This window comes from Sminthopsis crassicaudata, chromosome X (assembly GCF_048593235.1).
Source record: "Sminthopsis crassicaudata isolate SCR6 chromosome X, ASM4859323v1, whole genome shotgun sequence".
In the NCBI taxonomy this organism is placed as follows: domain Eukaryota; kingdom Metazoa; phylum Chordata; class Mammalia; order Dasyuromorphia; family Dasyuridae; genus Sminthopsis; species Sminthopsis crassicaudata.
The window spans coordinates 60,312,312-60,330,774 of NC_133623.1; the positions used below are offsets into that span (position 1 = coordinate 60,312,312).

The 18,463-nt window shown below is 37.3% G+C and overlaps 1 long non-coding RNA gene across 1 annotated transcript in view; it reads left to right on the plus strand.

Annotated features, from left to right (window-relative positions):
• Positions 1-14,274, plus strand: part of LOC141548511 (uncharacterized) — a 31,554-nt gene extending 17,280 nt beyond the window's left edge. The window contains exon 4 of the long non-coding RNA XR_012483988.1: positions 12,074-14,274. This is a non-coding gene — a long non-coding RNA (uncharacterized LOC141548511). The remainder of the gene's footprint in view (positions 1-12,073) is intronic.
• The last annotated feature ends 4,189 nt before the right edge of the window (positions 14,275-18,463 follow it).

An 18,463-nucleotide genomic window follows, 5' to 3' on the forward strand; every position in this document is an offset into this window, starting at 1 on the left:
CCTCTGAATATTCCAGAAGAAGGAACAGGACCCTTTGGAGAACTGATTTGCCCAAAGGCTCTGAGCTCTAGAGCTGGAATTGAGGTTAACCTTCCCATGTTACATTTAAGGGGAAAGGGGAAGGGTCACCCAGGTCCTTTGATCCCAAAGCCATCAGATTCCTATAAATTGGGATGAAAACTAAGATACAGGTCATAGGATCAGAAAGGGAACCATCTGGAACTCAATTATATTTTCCCCCAAATCTAGCCCTCTTCAAAACTTCCCTATTTGTGCCAAAGCAGGGGTCTGATCATGTCATCCCCCTACTCAATAAACTCAGTGGCTGCCTATTACCTCCAGCATCAAATACAAAATGCTCTCTTTGACATTTAAAGCCCTTCGTGATCTGGCTCCCTCCTACATTTCCAGACACCTTACTCCCTGCCACATTCTCTTTGATCCCTAACAAGCCGGCACCATCTCTCAATTTCTGGCATCTAGACTGTCTCCTAGGCCTGGAATGCTCCCCCTCCTCATCTCACCTCCTGATTTCTCTGGCTTCCAGTCTCAGCTGATAGCCCATCTTCTCCAAGAAGCCTTTCCCAGCCTGTCTTAACTATTTCACGTTTATCCTGTAGAGAGCTTGTTTGTCCACCCTTGTTTCCAATTTATCCTGGTTGTACACACTGTTTTGCTTCTTGTCTCCCCATCAGACTGAGTTCCTTGAGGATAATGCCTGCCTTTAACATTCTATCGTCTCCCCAATCCATATATAGTGCCCGACACATAGTAGGCTCTTAATAAATGCTTACTGATCAACTCACAATTGACTACCGTGTCCAATTCTCTGTCATTGTACAAACATGTAAAATGAATACTGCTGTTGGGAAGTGACTTGTCCAAGACCACCGTGGTAAGCATCTTTCTATATACATATATATATATATATATATAATTTTTAGGCTATATATGTACATTCATTTTTTATATATTTCCATATTAGTCATGTTGGGAGAGAAAAATCAGAACAAAGGGAAAAAACACAACAAGAAAAAAAGTGAAAATAGTATGTTTCAATCCACATTTAGTCTCCATAGTTCTCCCTCTGGAGGTGAATGTCATTTTCCATCCAAAGTCCTGGATTGCTGCATTCATTGCTAAAAATAACTAAATCTATCACAGTTGATCATTACATAGTCTTGTTGTTGCCATGTACAATGTTCTCTTTGTTCTGCTCACTTTACTTGGCATCAGTTCATGTCCAGGCCTCTCCAGGCCTCTCTGTATTCTTCCTGCTGGTCATTTCTTCCAGAACAATAATATTCCATAACCTTCATATACCATAATTTACCCAGCCATTCCCCACTTGATGGGCATCCATTCATCTTCCAGTTTCTTGCCACCACAAAAAAGAGCTGCCACAAACATTTTTGCACATATGGGTGCTTTCCCTTCTTTTATGATCTCTTTGGGATACAGACCCAGTAGAAACACTATTGGATACAGTTTGATAGCCCTGAGCAAAGTTCCAAACTGCTTTTCAGAATGGTTGCATCAGTTCACAACTCCACCATCAATGTATTAGTGTCCCAATTTTCCCACATCCCCTCCAACATTTATCATTTTTTAAAATAGTTTTTATTTACCAGATATATGGATGGGTAATTTTACAACATTGACAATTGCCAAACCTTTTGTTCTAATTTCCCCCCTCCTTTACATGTTAAATATGTTAGAGTATAAATTAAATACAATATATGTACACATGTCCAAACAGTTGTTTTGCTGCACAAGAAGAATCGGACTTTGAAATAGTACAATTAGCCTGTGAAGGAAATCCAAAATGCAGGCAGACAAAATTAGAGGGATTGGGAATTCTATGTAGTGGTTCCTAGTCATCTCCCTCTTTCGCTGGGTGTAGCTGGTTCAGTTCATTACTTCTCTATTGGAGCTGATTTGGTTCATCACATTGTTAAAAATGGCCACGTCCATCCAACATTTATCATTATCTTTTACTGTCATCTTAGCAAGTCTGACAGGTGTGAGGTGGTACCTCGGAATTCTTTTGATATGCATTTCTCTAATCAGTGGTGATTTAGAGCATTTTTATATGATTAAAGATGACTTTAATTTATTCATCTGAAAATTATTCATATCCTTTAGCTATTTATCAGTTGAGGAATGAGTAAGCATCTTTCTTAGATCAGATTTGAAGCTAAGTTCTTGACCTCCATAGACAGTGATGCTCTTTCCCCTGTACTCTACTGTCTCTCTCCTCATCTGGTTAAATTAAAAAGCCAGTCATTAAATCATTAAGTGAACAACTAAGTCTAATTTCATCTTTACTTTTTTTCTTATTTGTCATAGAAATAAATATAGAGATTAGAAAAAAAATTCCTTTTTAAACGATGCCTCCTGATTTCAGATTTGGGGATTGTAATCATAATGATATAGTAGAAACCCAGTTTTGAGCAGATGGAATCATTGAGAGCAGTTTAAGATGATGGCCAGCTGTGCACTGACAGTTTGGATCCCACAAAACAGCTCCAGGAGATGAAGGGAAACTATTGGTGGGAAGACACCCCCCCCAGGCCAAAGTTAATGGGCAGAAGACTATGGACAATCAAAAAACACCTATTCATATTACATAATAATATTTCATGAACATGGCTTGGGCAGCGAGGTGGCAATGTAGTGGATAGAGTACTAGGCATGGAATCAAGAACACTCATTTTCCTGAGTTCAAATCTGACATGAGACATATGCTAGTTGTGTCACCGTGGGCAAATCACTTTAACCTGCTTGCCTCAATTTCCTCATCTGTAAAATGAGCTGGAGAAGGAAATGGCAAACCACTCCAATATCTTTGCCAAAAAATAAAAAAAACAAAACCTAAATGAGATCACAAAAAGTTGGACATGACTTACTGAACAACAGCAAAACAAAGCTTGTAGCAGACATGGTCTAACATGGGCAAAAGTGGTACAGCATTAGTAGGTGAATGACACCACAATTCACTCAAAGTAAAAAAAAAAAGATTACTTTATACATAAACTGGGTCAAAGAGTCCTAGCAAGTGACTTGAAGACTACAGAGGTTACTTGAAGTACAGAAGGTATCACAGCAGTGTTAGAAAATGGATTTCAAACCCCAGGTCTTCTTTTTCTAACAAGTTTATTTTTTTTTAATGTCTAAATCTAAAAGTTGAAGGTAACCTTCAAATTTATTGAGTTTTTGATTTGGAAAAACCTGCTGGATCTCATTCGCTATAAAAAAAAGGATCTAGAAATATCATGGAGGTACAGACTCTTAAAGGTAGAAACTGTTCCTGGAACAAGAATTTCCTCTGCAACATTTTCAATGAATGCTTGTGTAGCTTCAAAAGATAGAGAATGGAAGGCAGGGATCTTGTTTTAGCCTGTCTTTGCATCTCCAGCAGATACTCCAGGGCCTGCCACATAGTCGGGGATATAGTAACTGATTGGATATGAGAAGCAAAGCAAAGGGAAGGGCCAAAGAGACCCCCAAGGTCATAGATAATAGAGCTAGAAGAGGCCACTTAGTCTTAGTTCATTTTACAAAGCCGGAAACCTAGGCAGAGAGAGGGGAAGGGACTCACCCAAGATAACACAGGATCCTAGATCTAGAGCTAGAAGCTAGAGCTAGATCTAGAGCTGGAAGGGACCTCAGAGGCCAGCTAGTATAACCCCACATTTTACGGAAGAAGAAACTGAACCAAGATGGGAAAGGGACTAGCCTAATGACAGTCAAGATTTGAACTCATATCTTTTCACTCAAAATCCAGTGATTTTTCCACTATATCAAGGAGGAAGATTTCAGGAGGTACAGTAGGAAGGACAAAAGGATTTTTAAAAAAGATCATAGAATTTAGAACTGAAAGGAGGCTTAGTTATTACTAATATTATTTATTATGTGTGAGACAAACAGTTTGGATTTTTTTTAAAGTCTGCAATAAACTTAACATGCCAACTCTTAATTTTGCAAATGAAAAAAAAAAAAAAGTGGGCCCATAGAGATGGAGTGATTTGCTCAAGAGTACACAAATAGTACCTAAGAGAGCTGGAATTGTTAGCTTTTCAACTCTGAATCCAAATCTTCTTTCCACCATCCTATACTTCCCTCCTCAGAACAGGGGCTGTGGTCCTGCCCTCTTAGTCCCTTGATGGCTTGGCTCAATAATTTTTTGTTCATTGTCACCCCTTTAGGGCAGGTCCCCATTAACTGCCTGCCTAAACTACTACAGCTACAGATTTTCCTACATTTCCTACATTAATTGTTCCTAATTTTTGGTTGACTCTTTAGAATTTTTCCAAGTAAATCATATCAACTCAAAAAACAATAAGTTTGTCTCTTCTTTGTGTTATTGCTTTAATTTCTCTTTTTTGTCTTATTGCTACATTTAGCAATTAAACAGTAGTGATGATAATGGAGATTCTTGCCTCTAACTTTCTCAATCACCTAGTATGTTTGCTTGTGGATTTACATAGATAGCATTTACTATATTAAGGGAAAATCTGATTCTTAAAGTTTTTAATAGAAACAGGTGTTGCATTTTGTGAAAAGCCTTTTCAGCGTCTAGGTTATAATCAATCATAAGGTTCTTATTATTTATATTATTAACATGACATTCTATTTATAGTCTTCCTTATGTTTAATCAACCTTGCATTTCTGGCTTCTTTCAAGCCTCTGCTAAAGTCTCACCTTCTTCAAAAAGCCTTTATCACTTCTCCTTCATTTCAGTGCCTCCCCTCTGAGACAATCCCTAAAGCAGTCTCTGGAGCTTGTTTGCATGTTATCACCTTCCTTAGACTGGGAGCAACTTGAGAACAGGGATTGTCTTTTGCCTTTTTTGTATTCTCAGCACTTAACATAATGCCTAGTCCATAGAAGGTGCTTCATAAATAGTAGTCGACTAATTGGTATTAACCCAACCTGATGAGAAAGTACAATCTTTCTAATATGTTCTCGTTGTCTACTTGATATTTTATTTCACATTTCTCTGTCAATGTTCACTAGAAATATTGCTCTATAGATTTTTTTCTTTGCTTTGTCTCTCCCTGGGTTCAGTAGCCAGACTATATACATAGCGTGGAAAGAGACTGACAGGATCTCTTCCTTTCTTATTTTTGCATATAGTTCAGATAGTAATGGAATTGGGGTTTTTTAAAAATGTTTGTTAGAGTTGTAAATCTATCTGGTCTTGTAGTTTTATCCTCTGGAATTAATTTATATCTTGGTCAACTTCTTTTTCTAATAAGCTATTTAATTAGTCTATTTCTTCTTTTGTCAATCTGAATATTTTGTATTTTTGTAAACATTCATCCATTTTCTCTACGTCAACAATTTTGTTAGTATATAATGGAGCATCATTTTCTTTATTTTCTCTGCACTTGTTTAGAGTTCTACTTGTTCATTTTTTATATAAACAATTTGGCTTTCTTCTCTCTTTTTAGAATCAGATTAGCTAATTGCTTACTTTGCCTTTTTTAAACACCTAGTTTTATCAGTTCAATAATCTTTTTATTTTTAATTTGAGTTAATCTTTTTAGAATTTCTACTTTGTTGTTTAGGGATTTTTTTATTTGCTTTGACTCAAGTTTTTTTTTTAAGTTGTGTATCCAGTTCATTGATGTGTTCTCTCTTTTGTTGATAAAAACATTTAGAGTTATAAATTTTCCTCTAAGAACTGCTTTAACTGCATGCCATAAGTTCTGGTATGTTGTCACATTACATTTGCTTTGATGAAACTCTCTCTCTCTCTCTCTCTCTCTCTCTCTCTCTCTCTCTCTCTCTCTCTCTCTCTCCTCTTTCTTCTCTCTTCTGTTTTCTCTCTCTTTCAGATTTGAATATTTTATTTTTTCCCAATTACATGTGAAAACAATTTTTAACATCCATTTTTAAAATTTTTGAGTTCCAAATTCTCTCCTTCCATAAGATGGCAATTTGATGTTATATGTGCACAATCTTGATGAAACTTGCTATTTTTTACAATCTCTTCCTTGACGCACCAGTTCTTAAAAATCACATTATTTAGTCTTCAATTATTTTTTTTTATTTTTAAGGACCCTGTATCATAATAAAAATAAATTTTTCATTGCATTTTGATCAGTAAATGATGTATTTAGTATTTCTACATTTATTCATTCTTTGGTGATGCCTTTATGCCCCAACTCGTGGTCAATTTTACTAAAAGTGTGGGGTTGAGTTTCTGATTGGTTAGAGAAGTAGCTGAGATGGTGGAGGGGAGCTACCCTGGCCCTATTCACAGTGAGGAACCAAATCATATCACCCAGGAAAGAAGTTGCCCCAGGAGAGGACCTCATTGGTTACAGGACCTTGGAACCATGTTCAGCCCAGTTCAGTGAGGAGAGTGGCCAGTAGGGATAAGAGTGAAGACATAGAGTAGGAAGCTGCTCCCTTCCCACTCTATGTTGGCATGTAAAACACAACCTGGGTTGCTTGGTGATAGTTCTAGCTATGTCAACAACTCTCTCTCTTTTAAAAATTATTGTTTATTTATTTTCTGCATTCTTTTCTTTTAAAAATTTGGGTTTCAAATTCTCTCTCTTCCTCTCACCTCTTCTTACATCCATTGAGAAGGTAAGCACTACAATATCAATTATACATGTGAAATCACGTAAAACATATTTCTGTATTAGCCATTTTTAAAAAAGAAAAGAAAAGAAAAAGTAAAATGAGAAAATTATATTTCAATTTGCACTCAGATTTCATCAGTTGTTTCTCTGGAAGTGAATAGCACTTTTCCTCATGGGTCCTTTGGAATTGTCTTGGAAGCATTGTATTGATCAGAGTAGCCAAGCCTTTCATAGTTGATCATCATACACTATTGCCGTTACTGTTGTGCCAGCAGCTCTTGCTGTGCACATTCCTCTCATCATGTTTCAAGATCGTGATCATAGGTGATTGAGAACCCTTCCTTTGATCTTCCTAGATCAAGTGTTCTTAACTGGTTTTTGTGTCCTAGACCCGTTTGCCGCCTGGTAAAGTCTAGGCAGCCCTTCCCGGCATCATGTTTTGAAGTACAGAAAATGAAATACCTACCATTGCAAAGCAAACCAATTAGATTGAAACAGTTATCCAAAGATTTCCAACAAATAGGTTCATAGACCCCCAGATTAAGAACCTCAAGTAGATGCAAGTGATTTCTGGTTGTTTCCTCTCCTGAAGGCAACCCTTTATTTGTACCCTCTCCTTGTGGCCTTTCTTGTGGCCCCATCTGTCTAAGGATCTTATCTCCCTTAGAAGGCCCAGAAACAACTAACTCTTGTAGATTTAGAGGTTTCAGATCTTTGCCTCCATTTCTTCCCTATACAGATATTGCAAGACTGCCAAAATTGTGAGCTCTGTGGTGGCCAAGGCAAGTAGGTGGCTTAGTGGATCTGGAGCCAGGAGAGCCTAGGTTCCAATCTGGCCTCAGACACTTACTGGCTATGTGATTCTGGGCAAGTCCCTTTTCTTCTCTAAGCCTCAGCTTCTTCCTCTGTAAAATGAGAGGATTCGACTACATGACTTTTGACCTTTGACACGGCAATAACTTTTGAGGGGTCAGCAAGCTCTAATTTTAGGATCTACATAGATGAACTTACCCTTTGTAAGAACAGGTGATGCTTGTGCTCCAAGAAATCAAAAGGTCTCTTTGAGGAAGACCTTAAACATTAAACAAAATTTAAATTAAACATTAAACCCCGAAATTGTGAGTTATTATTGTGCTACTTACCATAGCGTATTGCTGGGAAGATTCTGGAATCAAATTTTACCAACGATAAAAGATTCTATATAGAGAGAAACTAGGTCTAAAGAAACCTGGCCCCAGAGAAGAATTGGTCAGATGTACTTTCCTCCCTTTTTTGCAGAGCTGGAAGATTATGGGTGTGAAACATTGTATATCACAGCAAAAAGGAGTAGTGTATTAATCACTTTTACTAAACTGCTTTATTTAAAAAAGCTTTGTTACAAGAGTCCTTAGATAGGGAGAGAAGAGAAATCCATCAGAAAATGAAGGCAGTGTTTTAAAAAAAGATAAGGAAAAAAATAGCAAAACTATGGAAGGTCAGTCTGTAATAATAAGGCCAAAAAGTGGCAGAATGTAATCTCTAGAACATCCCTCCAGGCCATCCTTCTTGTGGTCCTTGAAAAGCCTCCCAGCTGTGTGAAAGCTTTTTTTGTGTGCTAGTATCTCCCTTGTACATAGAGAAAAGATACAAATGTTTGCAAGGCTAAACCAAAATAGAAAGAGATAGGCTAGGACAAAAACAAAAACACTTCCACAATATGCCTGAAGTAGGCGGTGCCTATGATATTTATATAATCTAACGTTTGTAAGGAAAAAACCCCATAAAACTGAAGGAGTAGAGAAAGTATCTTTTGGCTCATCTCTCTCGTCATCTTGGAAATGATAGTTTGTTTTGTATTGAATGTGTGCGTTTATGTGGGTGGCATTTGGCTTGGAGGGGAGTTTAGAGGATGTTCTCAATCACTTCTCCCTCTCATCTTCCCCTTCCCCAACAAGAATAGTTGGGAAAAGGCCCATCCAGTGTTTCCTTTCCAAGGTCATCTTATGTATGGAAGTAGAAGGGCCCTCAGACTCTCTGGGCCAACTTCACATTTTCCTGAGGAGCAAAGTGAAAGGAAGGAAATTGGCCTAGCCCAAGATCAGACACAGGATCACAGATCTGAGGTAAAGACGAGCTAGTCCAACCCCCTCATTTTCCAGAGGAGGAAACTGAGACTCTGAGCTTAACTGATTTGCTCAAAATTAAACAGTTGGAATCTTAATTCTAGAGCTGAAAGGGCCTTCAGAGCCCATGGAGTTCACCCCTTAGGCCCAGGTAGGCTTTGATGATTTGCCTCAGCTAATCTGAAGATCAATACCTGGAAGCAATTTTAGAACCCTCCAGTCTAACCCTTTCATTTTACAGATAAGAAAATTGAGGATCAGGAAAAGTTACACAAGTGGCCTAAGGTCACGCAAGTAGTAAGTGGTCCGGATGAGATCTGGGTTTAGGTCTTCTGACTGGAAAGCCATGTTACCTCCTAAGAAGTGGAGAGCTATGAGGTCATTTGGTCCAACCCTCCCATTGCACAGATGAGGAAACTGCGATTCCACAAGCAAAGTGATTTGTCCCATGTCACCCATGTAAGTAGCAGACAAGTCACCAGTAACCCAGGTAACTAAGACTAGAAATTACAGAAAAGGTACAGAGCAGCCTTGTTAGAGGGAGTGTCCTCCCCTGAGTCCTTCCTACCTATACCAATCAAACAATGGGTCCAGCTTTTTTCCCTAGGTATAAGAAGGTCAGTCCTTCCCAAATGGAAGACAGTGAGTTTCCCATCATTAAAATTGTTCAAACAGTGGAAGGACTGCTGGGGACTTATAGAAGTGAGTGTTGCAATGGGCACGAGGTTGAAGCACCTCATTGGTCTTCATTTTGGGTCTTCTACATCCCTTTGTTACTTTGGTAAGGTCTATGAACTCTTCAGAATGATGTTTTAGAATGAAATAAAAGACAATGAATTATGAAGGAAGTCAGTCGTATTGAAATACAGTTATCAAAATAATTTTTAAAAGATCAAATTCATGGACACCTAGTTTAAGAACCTTGATAGATGATGTCCAAAGTTCCCTTCAGCTCTCCTCAGTGACAAGCAACAAATCTGAACCTTTAAATCATACTTGTTGAAGTCACATATCAGTCCCAACCAAGACTTGCTGGGGAGATCCATCCCAGATGCCCTGGGGCCAGCTCTGGATAGCCAGAAGAGGAATATCCACCAAGAAAAGTGTTTCCTAATCAATTTCTTAAATAAGTATATGTCCTTGTATACATATATTGTATTTAACTTATACTTTAACATATGTAACATGTATTGGTCAACCTGCCATCTGGGGGAGGGGATGAGGGGAAGGAGGGGAAAAGTTGAAACAAAAGGTTTTGCAATTGTCAATGCTGGAAAATTTTTAAAAAATAAGTATATGTCCTTTGTTATGATTGCAGATCTCCAGACTGTAAGCTACAAGAAGACAGGTTATCTGAATTTGTTTTGTTGTTTGTGGGAATTCCCTCATTGCTTGAACAGAGATTGACCTTAACTTTGCCCTTTCCTCACCTTTTCTCTAAGATCTTGTAGCCTGAATAAAAGGTTTCTTTTTCAGAGGGAAAAAAATTATTTTTAGTTATTAATATTTACAAACATTTGTTACTTCCCACTCATTTGCAAGTGTGCTTTGGAATCCTGGAAAAGGGATTAAAAGGTCACAGAGTAATGAAGACTAAATTTGACCCCTGAGAAAAATTAAGAAAATGCAGCTCCCAACCTTTCTGGTAGAATTGAAAACTGGCATACACAACCAAAATGATCGGTTATCATATTGTTCTTGCTGAACTGTCTTTATTCTTTTTTCCCAGTCAACAAACATTTATTAAACACCTATCATGTGCCAGAGACTGTGCTAAACTCTGAGGATACCCAGAAATGTTAGTTTGTGGCAGCAGGAGGGCACAGCCTAAAGAAGGAGACAACTTGCAAATAACTGCATGCCTCCGGGATGCACATATGGGCCAAACTGGACATAAATAATGAAGGAAAGTCATAGGCATTCAGACAGCCCAAGAAAAGTTTCTGGTAGAAGAGGGAATTTGATCTGAAGCTAGGGAGCAAAATGATTTTCATCCAGTGCAAAGCCCCCGAGTCTTGTTTGAGGGTGACTAGAGGCCAGATTGACTGGATTGAAGAATATGTGGGGAGGAGTAAAGTATAAGACTGGAAAGGTAGGAAAGAGCTTATGAAAAGCTTTTCATGCCAAAAGGAAAATTTTCTCTTTGATTCTAGAATTGATAGAGAGCCCCTGGGGTTTGTTGAACTGGAGCAGGGTGGGTGGTAAAGTATGGTCTGGTCCAATTTGCAAGAAAGATGACATGACAAAAGATTAAGATCAAGTAAAGGAATTTCAGAGTTCATGAACACAGAAGTAGAACATTTATGAGTCATGACTAGATCAAGGCTATAACCATTGGGGTGTGTGTGGAGCCGAGGAGGAGTACATATTGCTAGAAATTAGTTTGTTGAAGAACTGGGAGTTCAGGATGTTTGGAAGAATATTGATATGCATGATGAACTCCCCTTGATCTAAGAGCAAAGACTTGGAAAGAAAGAAATTTTTTTAATCTTTATTATTTAATCTTTTATTATTTTAAAAAGGGCTTGCTGGCGAGGGAAAAAGGAGTTATCTTTGGAAATGAAAATGATGGGAAAACAAAAAGTATTAATAAATTTTTGAAAGGAAAAAAATGACACACACACAAAAGGAGATCACAAGATTATGTTCCTCTATAGTCTAACTAATCTGTGACCCCCTCCTCTCCTGACTTCCTGACCTCCCAATGGAACAAATTTCTGCCCATGCTCAATTCCTCATCTTATGTCATTTTTTATTACATCCCCCCAAAAACCTTCTGTAGACGATTATGATTATTTTGAACCAATATGCTGGATGCCTTCCTAAATGTCTTTTAATATTTTGCTGGCATCAATCAGGGCTTATCATTAGTTATTCTTCCCTCTTGTTCTTTGATCCCTTTTTCTTTTTTTTTTTAATTAAAGCTTTTTGTTTTCAAAGCATATGCATAATTTCCAACATTCACCCTTGCAATACCTTCTGTTCCAAATTTTTTTCCTCCCCTCTTCCCCTCTACCCCCTCTCTTAGACAGCAAGTAATTCCATATATGTTAAACATGTACAATTCTTCTAGACATATTTCCACAATGATAATGCTGCAGAAGAAAAATCAGATCAAAAAGGGAAAAAAATAAGAAGACAAAATGTAAACAAACAACAAAAAAAGTAAAAATACTATGTTGTGATCCATACTCAATCCCACAGTCCTCTCTTTGGATACAGATGGCTCTATCACAAGTTCATTGGAACTGGCCTGAATTATCTCACTGTTAAAAAAAAAAAAAGCTAAGTCCATCAGAATTGATATGATCTCCTTTTCTAAATATATATTGCATAGGTGACATTTTTTTCCCACCAATTCTCCTCTCCAGGTCATTGTTAGCTGCCTTCTGCCTGTGACCCCCACAAGGAAGTTCCTGGCTCCTTTTAAGATCTTTAGAGATGGCGGTAGTCCATGATGTACCACCACATGGCATCACGACACCAGTAGTCTTATTATAGAAACCATGCCAAGGAGAAGTTTGGGCGCACTGGAAGAATCTGAGACATCTGAACCTAAAGCTCTCCTGTATGCAAGCTTTGACTATATTCAGCCTTTCTCAGGAGCTCTTCACCCTGGAACCCTCTTTCTCATTTGTAGAACATTGTCATCAGCATAATCTACACACGGGCCAAGAGCACCTTTGATGAAGATATCATGATAGATGGAAATGGGACACTGTCAATGATTTCCCACAAGAGACTATCGGCTCATAATTACACAATTGATTTTGAGGTGTCTAGATTACAAGTCAGTGGGTTGTAAGAATCAACTGATGATTGTAAAACAAGCATTTCATTTCATGGAGTTAAAGCAGTAGCTTTAACAAGCACATCCAAGGTTTCTTGAGAGCTGTCATAGAAGTTTGGGGGCACATGGTTTGACTGAGTTTGGGTGAAGATACATATGCTATAGTACCTGGAGTACTAGGCTTGGAGTTAGGGATATAGATTTAAACCTTACCTCAAAGTCTTATGAGCTTCACCCCGGGAAAGTTGTGGTACTTTTCTCAACCTCTGTTTTCCCATCTATAAAATAAGGATAACATTAATGCCTACCTCAAAAGATTCTTGTGAAGATCAAATTAGACAATTTCCATAAAGCATTTTGTCTAACTTAAAATGCTGTCTAAAATCTGACAGTTTTACCTTGAAATCAAGACTGTTAAACCCCAGAAGTATAATCGTGGACATGAACCTAGATCTTAGTTTCTTAAACTGTGGTTCGGGACCCCATGTGGAGTCTCTAACTGAATGTGGGGATCTTGAAATCATGATTTATTATCAGAAAACATTTGGTTTTTAATATCTATTTTGTATATCTTTGTATATACTCCGGGGTTAAGTAAAAAATTCTAGGGTGAAAAGTAGTTGCAAGGGGAAAAGGGTTAAGAAGCCCTGACCTAGGGCACAGGTTCTTTACTAGAAGTCTGAACTTGTTTTGGTTTTGCTTTAAAAAAAAAATCTGTAGTTCAATATAGTTGGTTTCCTTTGTAAGCCTGCATATTATATATTTTTTGTTTTAAAAATATTATTCTTAGACAGGATCCAGACATTTTTTACCAGAATGCCCAAGGAAACCAGGTCATTAAAAAAGGTTTCAAATCCCAGGCCTAGAATTAAGAGAGGGAGTTTAGAGGCTCAGTTGACTCCCTGGAGTCAAGAAGCCCTGATACCTACTATCTGCATGACCTTGGGCAAGTCACTTGGTGCTATATAAAAGGGCCTATTTCTTCTTGTGAATGAAACAACTACAAGCACCACCTGCTGCACAATCAGCACCAATACCACTGAAAAAACAGTGCCTCAGTGCCTGTAACTAGAGGATACAAATTCACAGCTAAATCATTTAAATCGCCTTTGGGCGATTAGTGAGTTTCCTGGTAGAGATCAAACCTGAGAGGATCTGCCCTATCTTAGGAAAGAGGAAGAGGAGATAGAAAAATAGGAACTCAAAATTTTATTTAAAATGAATGTTAGCGTATTGTCAACCTGCCATCTGGGGGAAGGGGTGGAGGGAAGGAGGGGGAAAGTTGGAACAAAATGTTTTACAATTGTCAATGCTGAAAAATTACCCATGCATATCTTGTAAATAAAAAGCTATGATAAAAAATGAATGTTAATCAGATAGCTTGTCATCTTTAGAAGGGAAAAGAGGAGAGAGGGAGAGAGAAAAATTTGGGACTCAAAAATCTTATAAAAATGAATATTGAAAATTGGAATTGGAAAAAATAAAATACTGTTTACAGTCAAAACATTAATGTTAACATTTTTCTTTACATGTAATTGGAAAATAAAATACTATTTAAAAGAAAAAATATAAATGTTTGTTGATTAATTGAAATGAAGTAAGAGAATTTCCAAGAGAAAAGGCAAGTCCCACCTCCTCTTTGTTTAATGATTGAGAGTTGTTGTTTTTTTTAAGTATTTTCTCAATTCTCAATTTTGTAACCATCAAAAAAAGCAAATGTTCTAATAATCAAATGACAATGTAATAAAAGATGGTATACCAACCCATTAAGTACAAATTGTGTGCACTTTATCTATAAGTATTGTTATATTATGTTATCAGGGAAACATTCTGTACTTCTTTTCTCATGTCCCTCCTAATCTTTCTCTGTGTCTGTGTGTGTGTGTGTGTGTGTGTGTGTGTTGTGTGTTTAATTTGTTACTATTCTTTCTCTTTTCAGATGGAATTTCCAGCCCAACACCATCCATTGTAGTTCAGCTTCTATAGACATCCCTTCGTTCAGCACCATTTATTAAGTATTTAATATGTGCTAGACACTGTACTAGGCACCAAAGTGGCAAAGATCAAAAATTTCCTCAAGTATCTTATATTCTATTCAGAGATGAGCATAATTCCTGATATACTGCAAGTATTTAAAAATGCTGATTGACTTGAAGAGGAAAAGATAATGTGAACATCAATAAATGTAAAATATATACAGCCTGATCTCGGTGGGAGTTGGGAGGTGCAGGAAGGTTGGTTGGATCATATCCCACCCAGGCTCAGGGTCATGGCTCTCTATTAATACTATTTCCTAAAGCCGACATGTAAAATCTTTCACAATCTGGTTCTCAGAATATAAATTATTCTTCCTCAGACACTCTACATTCTAGCCAAATTTGTCTACTTCCTCTTTCCCATACTTGACATTGCATCTTCCATCTCCAAGTCTTTGCAAAGTCTGTTCTGTGTGCCTATTTTAGCTATATCATGTGTTCACTTATAGAATACTGATCTGGGTCCCATGGGACCCAGAGGAGAAGAAAGTGAGACTGGTGACCTTGTATAGCTTAAACCCTCACTTCAATCCAATTCACTTGCATATCATAGCATCACCTCCCTGATGTCATGGTCCTCCTTGAGAATGAAGGACAAGGAACAACTACAACAAAAACAGCTTCCAGTAGAACAGAAGCTCCTTGAAGGCACAGCCCCGGCTCACTTTTGTTTTAGTATCTCACAGTACAAACACAGTGTCTAGCATATGGTAGGAGGTGTTTGTTGAATTGTTCAATTGAATTTGGAACATTAAAATACCTGCCAAAACAGACACGGGAACTATATGAACATAAACATAAAATACTTTTTATAAAAATAAAATCAGCTCTATATAATTGAAGTATTTTTTGTTCATGGGTAGGGAAAGCCAATGTAAATAGAAAAAAGTGATAATCGTATTTAATCTATTTGTTCAATGCCATCCCAATTATATTACTAAACAAACTATCTTACTGAGTTAGAAAAATAATAATGAAGTTCATTTGGAAGAACAAAGGGTCAGGAATTTTAAAGAAACCAGGGAGAAAAGATGTAAAAGCATCAGATTTAGCACTGTCAGACCTTAAACTATAGTATAAGGTGAGAGCATTGTTGAAGTGTAAAGTGGATAATTTCTATCATTTTAAATTAAAATTTTCTGATTTAAATAAAACCAATATAGCCAAAAATAGAAAGAATGCGGAAAATCGTAAAAATTAAAAAAAAAAAACTTTCCTAGACAATCTCTCATATAAAACAAGATTGGGTAGGACTATTGTTGTGATCTTAGGAATGATTAGTGGTCAATTTAGAAAAAAAAAAGGAAAGAGAAAGATGACAAATGAAATTAAGCATTGTATGGTCTTACATATATGTGTATAAGAGTATATGTATATGTTTATGGATATTTATGTATATATATCTGCATTTAATTATCACCTTCTTGGGGGGAGGGGAACAGAAAGGGAAAAAATAAAGTAAAAAGTACACAGCAGGGAGCAAAAGAAAACTAACAAAAGCATAGAAAAGCTGGGCAACTTTGAAAGCAATGTGTCCTATTTATTACATAGGTTTTCTTGAGATGGATAATGTTTTATATTGAATCCTCTCTCTTGAAACCATTCTCTGGAATTCTGTTGAATTTTATTGAATGCTCTGCTGTGTACATGGAGTTCTTTTATTTTTCTTTTCTCATTTTGTATTTGTTTAAAATGAATTAAAAATATATATATCCAAAAAATTGGAACTAATGCTCCTTGATTTTCTCTGTCTCTGTCTCTGTTTCTCTCCTTGTTTTCCCTCATTTCCAATTTATTGCCAGTCATTTCTCTTTTTGTTACATCTATCACATATGCCTCCTTCTCTCCTCTGACACTGCCACCATACTGATGATGGCCTTCATTCTCTCATATTTGGACTACAGCAATAGCAGACTGCTGGGTCTACCTGCCTCAGGCCTCTCCTTAGTCCAGTTAACAGAGAACTCTAGTCCTCAACCTCTTCTCCATTGGAGAGTGACCTAATGGATAGGCATAGGGGTAGGATCAGAGGGATCAGAGATTTGGAGAAGGGAGGAAAAGATAGCTCTAAGTTAGGAGTAGGGAACCTTTTTTTCTGCCAAGGGCTATTGGGATATTTATGACATTGGTGGGCCATATAATATTATCAACTTATAGAATTCAAGCCATGGGGGGGGGCAGGGATATTATACCTAACTTTCAGCTCATGATTACTTGGGGTTGATTATACATATAATTTCAGCCACCCCTACTCTAAGTAAATGATCTGAATTTATTTTCAATGAAAATTCATGTGAGACCCTCAGCGGATAGAGTACAGAAGGTGATATGGGAAGCTTGAGTAAAGATTTGGAATTTGAATGAGATGAAGAATGATGGAGAATTCAGAGGAATAGACTAGTATCTTGTGGCAGTGAGAGCCTAGTGAGTGTACGTTTGTAGTCAGTTTAATATCGAATAAAATGATGCTATTTGTCAGAATAATCAGGTGGAATACTTGATACATCATTGAGTTCCACTTGTAACAATAGGGCAGGCTAAAGAATTCTGAAGGCTGGCGCAGAGAGGAGCTGCAGTTCTGGATCCAAGGTACTCTTTTCTCTGATTTGGAGTTGTTTATTTGGTTAGAGAAGGGTTTTTTTTTTGGTTTGTTTGTTTTTAATTGGGGATAGTTACATAGTCTGAGAAAAGTAGAACAGATTTTTAAAAAAATCTCTAAAATACTCTCCATATCACATTTTCCCCATAAGATCCTCTTTAGGTCTCAAGTTGGGAAAGATGCTTTGAGAAAAGCTGCTAAGCAGCCTTTCACATTAAATTATTAATTTCTCCTGGGAATTACATATATATATATATATGTGTATATATATATATATATATGTATGTATGTGTGTGTATATATATATATATATATATCTTCTAAAGGAAGACCACTAGAGTAGAGAGTACACTGACTTTGAAGCCTGAGGTACTGGTTCAAATTCTGTCTCTGAAGCTCATTTCTTGGGTGAGTTAACTACTTTGTTTTACTGCCCCCACCCCCATTTCATCTGTTAAAAGAGGGGCTTGGGCCTCATGGACCTGAGGACCTTTCTGGCTTGAGATCCAAGATCTATTATCTTACATAGTTTATCATTCGATGGGATAATAATTCATAACTTTAAAAAGTGGGCCCCTAATAGTCAAGTAGCCAAATTTAAGATGTTATTGGGGAGATTTGGGAAGTTCAGGAATTCCTAAGGCCCTTTGGAATCCAATCACTTATTCCAGTTAAGATATTTTATTAAGGGGAAACTGCAAAATAGGAAGTCACTCAACAGAACAGGAAGTAAGGAGCATGGTAACCCCTGCTATGATTGGAAATATAATGAAGTGTTTACATATCTCCCTAATACCAAAGGCCCTGGGGAAAACAGTCTGCTTTCTACTCTCCAGGACTCCATCAGAATCACAGCTGCTCTCAGTGGGCCTGGTGCCAAGGTGGATAGATAGCACATCTTTGAGAAAAGAAGTTGAGGGTGGATTTGAGTTCACTTAAGACAGCATAAAATAAAAACTGTGTGTTGATTTGCCTGAATTTAGTGGCATGTTTCCCAAATCCCTTGTTTGAGAAACTGTCTGGCTCAGGAATTCTTTGCTTTGATTAATGAACTCTATCCCCTATATGAACAGGATCAAAGAAGTCTGAGTATCCTGGCTGTCTTGTCCAGGTTACTTTTTCCTTATAGACCCAAATTCCTATTATGATGTAAGCATGAGCTGGTCTGAGCACACCCTGTCCTTTTTTGTATCCTTCCACTAGGTCAAAAAGTAGTCTATCAAAGAACATGATAGAAAGTATACTTATTACTTTGTTTGCAATGTTTTAAAAAATATCAACTTCACAGAAGCCCCTCCCTCCCATTTTTTTTAAAAGGGAAAAAGTCAACTGAGTG